Raw genomic sequence first — 8,466 nt, forward strand, 5'->3', positions numbered from 1 at the left:
CCTGCTTTGGAAAAATAGAGAGGAGACCGCAGGAAGGAAGAGTCATGCTCTGCTGTGCTTAGTCACTCAGTTGTGTCTGATTCTTTGCAACCCAGTGAACGGTAGCCCACCTGGCTCCTCTGTCTATGAGGATTCTCCAGGCAAGAATACTGGAGTGGGTTACCATGCCCTCCTCCAGGGGAACCTCTCAACCCAGGAATTGAACCGGGGTTTCCTGCAGTGCAGGTGGATTCTTTACCAGATGAGCTACTAGGGAAGCTCATTGGAATAATTAAGGAGAAAAAGAGGCCCAAACTAAGGAAAAAATGGCCAAGTTGGAAATAAGAGGATGGCTTAAGAGATAATCAGGAGGAATTTTGATAGAATGAACAAGTTCAGTTGAGTTCAGTTTGGTTCGGTCACTCGGTCGTGTTCAACTCTGTGAGCCCATGGACCGCAGCACAGCAGGCCTCCCTGTCCACTATCAACTCCTGGAATTTACAAACTCATGTCCGTAGAATGAACAAGAAGTGGTTACAAATTGAGTGTGAAGACCTGCAAGAAGGGATGAAGGGGACCCCTTTTCATATCCCAGATTTCAAATAGGTAAAAAACGGAAGGCTGATGGTTTGTAGTTGGAAAAAAGATAATTTCAACTTGAATACATCTTATTTGAGATGCAATTGAGATAACCAAGGTATTCAATATGTCTTTCAAAATTCAGAAACCTAACAAACTAGTGGTTACCAGGGAGGGAGAGGAGAGTGGGGAGGGGCAAGATAGGAGTAGAACATTAAGAAGTACAAGCTATTATGTATAAAATAAGCTACAAGGGCTCTTGGAGGAAAACACGGTCACTGCTGCCACAGCGTCCCAAGGCCACCGGCTCCTGCTCCTGACTCACCGCTGTTTGGGCAGCCATGGCTGTTACAGATACTTGCAAGACTCCTGTGGACCCAGAGGTGGCCGTTCACCAGATTAGGATCTGCCTCACCAGCTGCAACTGTGAAGCCTCTGGAGAAGGTATGTCCTGCCCTGATCAGAGGCCTGAAGAAAAGAATCTCAAAAGCGAAGGGATGTGTTCAGATGCCTACCAAGACCCTGAGAATAGCTGCAAGGAAAATTCCTTGTGGTGATGGTTCTAAGACCTCGGGATCATTTCCAGATGAGGATCCACAAGTGACTCATTGACCTGCACAGTCCTTCAAAGGTTGTCAAACAGATCACTTCCATCAGTATTGGATCAGAAATGAGACTGAAGTCACCACTGCAAATGCTTAAATCAATATTTTTAATAAATGAGTAATCAGTTGTTATCCATAATAAGCTACAAGGATACACTATACAGCATGGGAATATAGCCAATATTCTATAATGACTATAAATGGAGTATAATCTTTAAAAATTGTTAATCACTGTATTGTACACCTGTAACTTATATAATATTGTACATCAACTATGAAAAGTGAAAGCGAAAGTTATTCAGTCATGTCTGATTCTTTGCAACCCCATGGCCTATACAGTCCATGGGATTCTCTAGGCCAGAATACTGGAGTGGGTAGCCTTTCCCTTCTCCAGAGGATCTTCCCAACCCAGGGATCAAACTCAGGTCTCCCGCATTGCAGGTGGATTCTTTACCAGCTGAGCCACAAGGGAAGCCTATACATCAACTATACTTCAATAAAAAGAAGAAAAATAAAACATAAAACATATGATACTTTAATATAATCTTGTGATAAAAAAAAGCACATGAGATCCAGAAAAACACATAGAACTCCAAAACAGAAAACATAAAATATGGGGACTTAGGTGGTCCAGTGGCTAAGACTGAGTTTCCAGTGCAGAGAGTCTGGGTTCAAAGCCTGGTCAGGGAGCTAGATCCTACATGCCAAGACTAAAGATCCCGCATACAGATCTCTCATGCTCCCAGCACAGCCAAATAAATAAGATATAAGATTGTTCGTTTGGTTATTTAAACTGTAGAACTAATATATGTCCCAGATATCACAAACAGAATGAAGGGGAAAAAGATAAAATGAGGGGTAATTTTTTCCTTTCAACAAAAGTTACAGGGCAAATGGTTGGTAAATGATCAAAAGATGTTTAACAAGACTCAAGCATCAGAAAAAGAACCATAAAAGTTTTTGAAAATAACTAGATTAATAAGTAATAAATTTGATAATTGAGACTATTATTACTGACTACCCACTAAACATTTTGATTACTTAGGAACTATGAATGAAAACTAATTAGACACTTTGACAACATAAAAAATTATTGGAGTTAATTAGATTTAACTAAGCAATTGAAATAGAGTAGAAAAACAATTCCAAGTATTATACTATACAAGTTTACATTATTGGTCAAATCAGATACCTTGCTTGCAATTCAATCTCACTTCTAATTTTGAAAATCAAGCTAAAATTCTGGGCAGATTACATTAAAATCAATCCAAGAACAGTATGTGGGGTGTATTTTTCATTGTCAATGAGACAAGAAGATCTACTAAGGAGGAAGTGAAAGCATTTTGTTTGGGCTGTTGTGTGTGGCACAAATACTTGAGTCAGTTTGTATTACCACACAGATCTACTTACAGCATACCAGTTTCAAACAGCTATTACTGCCATCATGGATTTAACACCCTTATTTGCTGCTTTTAAATATTTTTTAGAAACAAATAAATTATAAGATCCTTGTTCAACTCCTTTTGCTATAATTTTTTTCTTAAAAATTACTGTTCATTTTAAACTTTATTTGGACATAATGTTGACTTAACAACTTAGAAACAATAATTCAGTCAGTAGACCCTAAAGTTAGTAATACTACTGCTAACTGAAGAAAAATATTACATAGGTAAGAATTCTTAGGGGAAAAAAAATGAGTTTTCTCAAATGCTTCTTTTGGAAAGCTATGACTAGATACCTGACTCATCTGTGGGAGGGATGCTTCATTTGTGTATGAAAATATAAATCATCTCATTTCATCTCATTATCATGTTTCAGTCCCCTTTATGTTAGTCACCAGTAATATGACTGTGTCTTTATCAATTTTTATTGACTATTTACCCTAAGTGAAAAGTTGAAGTATATATAGTTTCTTTCTTTAAGTAATTTGTATCCTAAAAACTTCATAAAGAAAAAAAGTAGGAAAGCAAATTAGGAATATTTACAAGAGATATGACAAAGATTTATCTTCTTAATATATATATCTCATTTATCAATCAGAAGAATGCTAGCAGCCCAATAGAAACCTAGGTTGAAACTAAAAAATAATAATAATAACAAAAGAAGAAATAGATGGTCAATAAAAATACAGGGGTGATATAATGTATTCATTTCCATTCAGTTCAGTCACTCAGTCATGTCCGACTCTTTGTGACCCCATCAATTGCAGCACGCCAGGCCTCCCTGCCCATCACCAACTCCTGGAGTTCACGCAAACTCATGAGCATCGAGTCAGTGATGCCATCCAGCCATCTCATCTTCTGTCATCCCCTTCTCCTCCTGCCCCCAATCCCTCCTAGCATCAGTTGACCAATGAGTCAACTCTTCGCATGAGGTGGCCAAAGTATTGGAGTTTCAGCCTCACCATCAGTCCTTCCAATGAATATTCAGGACTGCTTTCCTTTAGGATGGACTGGTTAGATCTCCTTGCAGTCCAAGGGACTCTCAAGAATCTTCTCCAACAAAACAGTTCAAAACCATCAATTCTTTGGTGCTTAGTTTTCGCTTCCCTGTTGGCTCAGAGGTTAAAGTGTCTGCCTTTAATGCAGGAGACCTGGGTTTGATCCCTGAGTCGGGAAGATCCCCTGGAGAAGGAAATGGCAACCCACTCCAGTATTCTTGCCTGGAGAATCCCATGGACAGAGGAGCCTGGTGAGCTCAGTCCACAGGTCACAAAGTCGCACACAATTGAGCGACTTCACTTTTCTTTATAGTCCAACTCTCACATGCATACATGAGTGCTGGAAAAACCATAGCTTTGACTAAACAGACCTTTGCTGGCAAAGTAATGTCTCTGCTTTTAATATGCTGTCTAGGTTGGTCATAACTTTTCTTCCAAGGAGTAAGCATCTTTTAATTTCATGGCTGCAATCACCATCCGCAGCGATTTTGGAGCCCAAAATATAAAGTCTGTCACTATTTCCACTGTTTCCCCATCTATTTGCATGATGTGATGGGACCAGAAGCCATGATCTTAGTTTCCTGAATGTTGAGTTTTAAGCCAACTTTTTCATTCCCCTCTTTCATTTTCATCAAGAGCCTCTGTAGTTCTTCACTTTCTGCCATAAGGGTGGTGTCATCTGCATATCTGAGGTTATTGATATTTCTCCTGGCAATCTTGATTCCAGTTTGTGCTTCATCCAGCCCAGCATTTCTCATGATGTACTCTGCATATAAGTTAAATAAGCACAGTGACAATATACAGCCTTTACCAATTTGGAACCAGTCTGTTGTTCCATGTCCAGTTCTAACTGTTGCTTCCTGACCTGCATACAGATTTCTCAAGAGGCAAGTGAGGTGGTCTGGTATTCCATCTCTTTCAGAATTTTCCACAGTTTGTTGTGATCCACATAGTCAAAGGCTTTGGCATAGTCAATAAAGCAAAAGTAGATGTTTTTCTGGAATTCTCTTGCTTTTTCAATGATCCAGTGGATGTTGGCAATTTGATCGCTGGTTCCTCTGTCTTCTCTAAATCCATCTTGAACATTTGGAAATTCACCTTTCACATACTGTTGAAGCCTGACTTGGAGAATTTTGAACATTACTTTGCAAGCGTGTGAGATGAGTGCAATTGTGCAGTAGTTTGAGCATTCTTTGGCATTGCCCTTCTTTGGGATTGAAATGAAAACTGACCTTTTCCAGTGTGTGACCACTGCTGTTTCCCAAATTTCCTGGCATATTGAGTGCAGCCTTTTCACAGCATCTTTTAAGATTTGAAATGGCTCAACTGGAATTCCATCACCTCTACTAGCTTTGTTCGTAGTGATGGTTCCTAAGGCCCACTTGACTTTGTGTTCCAGGATGTCTGGCTCTAGGTGAATGATCACACCATCATGATTATCTGGGTCATGAAGATCTTTTTTGTATAGTTCTTCTGTGTATTCTTGCCACCTCTCCTTAATATCTTCTGCTTCTGTTAGGTCCATACATTTCTGTCCTTTATTGTGCCCATCGTTGCATGAAATAATACTAGTTATTATAGAGATATAAAAAATATATTCATCTATTTAATTGTAAAGATGAAATTATGAAACCTAATGTCTAGAGTACAGTGAGATTGGCACTGCATTCGTACATGTTTGTGTAAGTATAACTTGGTGCAAACTTTCTGGAAAGCATTTTGACAACTGGAATAGTGTCTTAAAAAACTTCGTAATTGTTAAATCAGTATCTCACTTTGAGAAATGTAATGAATAATCAGAAATGGTTAAAAATAAGTACATACATGTATATAATATTTTAAAGTCCTAAAACATAGTAATGGATAAGTTATTTTGATATGTTTGGATACTAAGCTACTTTATTAAGTGTCATGTTCAATAAGAATATTTGATGATTTGGGGAATGCTCCCAATAAATGAAGAGGTTAGATATTAATATGTATGTGATCACTAATCTAGAGCCAGACATCTTGGAAAGTGAAGTCAAGTGGGCCTTAGAAAGCATCACTATGAACAAAGCTAGTGGAGGTGATGGCATTCCAGTTGAGCTGTTTCAAATCCTGAAAGATGATGCTATGAAAGTGCTGCCCTCAATATGCCAGCACATTTGGAAAACTCAGCAGTGGCCACAGGACTAGAAAAGGTCAGTTTTCATTCCAATCCCAAAAAAAGGCAATGCCAAAGAATGTTCAAACTACTGCACAATTGCACTCATCTCACATGCTAGTAAAGTAATGCTCAAAATTCTCCAAGCCAGGCTTCAGCAATACGTGAACCGTGAACTCCCTGATGTTCAAGCTGGTTTTAGAAAAGGCAGAGGAACCAGAGATCAAATTGCCAACATCCGCTGGATCACGGAAAAAGCAAGAGCGTTCCAGAAAAACATATATTTCTGCTTTACTGATTATGCCAAAGCCTTTGACTGTGTGGATCACAATAAACTGTGGAAAATTCTTCAAGAGATGGGAATACCAGACCACCTAACCTGCCTCTTGAGAAATCTGTATGCGGGTCAGGAAGCAACAGTTCGAACTGGCCATGGAATAACAGACTGGTTCCAAATAGGAAAAGGAGTACGTCAAGGCTGTATATTGTCACCCTGCTCATTTAACTTAAATGCAGAGTACATCATGAGAAACGCTGGACTGGAAGAAACACAAGCTGGAATCAAGATTGCTGGGAGAAATATCAATAACCTCACATATGCAGATGACACCACCCTTATGGCAGAAAGTGAAGAGGAGCTAAAAGCCTCTTGATGAAAGTGAAAGAGGAGAGTGAAAAGTTGGCTTAAAGCTCAACATTCAGAAAACGAAGATCATGGCATCCGGTCCCATCACTTCATGGGAAATAGATGGGGAAACAGTGTCAGACTTTATTTGTGGGGGCTCCAAAATCACTGCAGATGGTGATTGCAGCCATGAAATTAAAAGACGCTTACTCCTTAGAAGAAAAGTTATGACCAACCTAGATAGTATATTCAAAAGCAGAGACATTACTTTGCCAACAAAGGTCCATCTAGTCAAGGCTATGGTTTTTCCTGTGGTCATGTATGGATGTGAGAGTTGGACTGTGAAGAAGGCTGAGTGCCGAAGAATTGATGCTTTTGAACTGTGGTGTTGGAGAACTCTTGAGAGTCCCTTGGACTGCAAGGAGATCCAACCAATCCATTCTAAAGGAGATCAGCCCTGGGATTTTTTTTGGAAGGAATGATGCTGAAGCTGAAACTCGAGTACTTTGGCCACCTCATGAGAAGAGTTGACTCATTGGAAAAGACTCTGATACTGGGAGGGATTGGGGGCAGGAGGAGAAGGGGACAACCAAGGATGAGATGGCTGGATGGCATCACGGACTCGATGGACGTGAGTCTGAGTGAACTCCGGGAGCTGGTGATGGACAGGGAGGCCTGGCGTGCTGCGATTCATGGGGTCACAAAGAGTTGGACACGACTGAGCGACTGAACTGAACTGAACTGGTATGTAGTATAAAATATTTATGAAAAACACTGCTGTGATAGTCTTATGTATCAATTTGGTTGGGATCTGGTACCCAGTTATTTAATCAAACACTAATCTAGGTGTTGCTGTGAAGGTATTTTATAGGTGTATATAATCTACAACCACTTGGCATTAAGTAGATATTATCTTCAATAATGTGAGTAGACATCACCATTCAATTTAAGGCCTTAAGAACACAAACTCAGATTTCCTGAAGAAGAAGTTTTGTGTTAATATTGAAACATCAACTTCTACCTGAATTTCCATCAGGCCCTACAAATTTTAGACTTGCCAGCCCCCATAATCCTGTGCACCAATTCCTTAAAATAAATCTCTTTGATATATGTGTCCTGTTGGTTCTGTTTCTCTGCACAGTCCTGACCGGTTTAACTGAAAATATCCTATCCTACATGCTAGTTTTCTTTTCCTTCCCGACGGAATCTTGAATTTTGTAGCTGGGCACTTGGCTACTCAGAATGAAGATTAGATTTCCCTGAACCATGTGACAAGGTTCTTACTAATGAGGTATAAATAAAAGTGTTGAGTGATACTTCCTGAAAATCTCTCTAAAGTGGATGGGCTGCTGCTGGTGCTGCTAAGTCACTTTAATCATGTCCGACTCTGTGACCCCATAGACGGCAACCCACCAGGCTCCCCCATCCCTGGGATTCTCCAGGCAAGAACACTGGAGTGGGTTGCCATTTCCTTCTCCAATGCATGAAAGTGAAAAGTCAAAGTGAAGTCACTCAGTCGTTTTTGACTCCTAGCGACCCCATGGACTGCAGCCTATCAGGCTCCTCTGTCCATGGGATTTTCCAGGCAAGAGTACTGGAGTGGGGTGCCATTGCCTTCTCCAAAGTGGATGGGCAGTCCTCTTCTTTCCCTGAAAATTTCTCTAAAGTAGATAGGGATTCTTCTCTTCCTTTCCAGAGTACAAACATATTCTTTTTCTTTTCTAAAAATATGGAACGCTTCATGAATTTGCATGTTATTCTTGTGCAGGATCCATGCTAACCTTCTCTGTTTCATTCCAACTTAGTTCATGTGCAGCCCAAGCAGGGCTCCCAGATGATGCTAGTGGTAAAGAACCCTCCTGCCAAAGCAGAAGTCATTAAGAGATGCAAGTTCGATCCCTGGGTTGAGAGGATTCCCTGGAGGAGGGCATGGCAACCCATCCCAGTATTCTTGCCTAGATAATCCAACGGAGAGAAAAGCCTGGCAGGCTACAATCTATAGGGTCACGAAGAGTCAGACACAACTGAAGCAACTTGGCATGCAAGGGCACAGCCCAAGCAAACATGCACAAATATGTTCTATCAGCCCTTT

At 40.2% G+C, this 8,466-nt stretch overlaps 1 non-coding gene across 1 annotated transcript; it reads right to left on the reverse strand.

Annotated features, from left to right (window-relative positions):
* Window positions 1-8,097: 8,097 nt before the first annotated feature.
* LOC114111182 (U6 spliceosomal RNA) lies at window positions 8,098-8,205 on the reverse strand. The gene has a single exon (XR_003587277.1). It is a non-coding gene; the product is annotated as a U6 spliceosomal RNA (small nuclear RNA).
* Between the last annotated feature and the right edge of the window lie 261 nt (window positions 8,206-8,466).

The sequence above is a fragment of the Ovis aries genome, chromosome 1 (genome assembly GCF_016772045.2).
Source record: "Ovis aries strain OAR_USU_Benz2616 breed Rambouillet chromosome 1, ARS-UI_Ramb_v3.0, whole genome shotgun sequence".
In the NCBI taxonomy this organism is placed as follows: domain Eukaryota; kingdom Metazoa; phylum Chordata; class Mammalia; order Artiodactyla; family Bovidae; genus Ovis; species Ovis aries.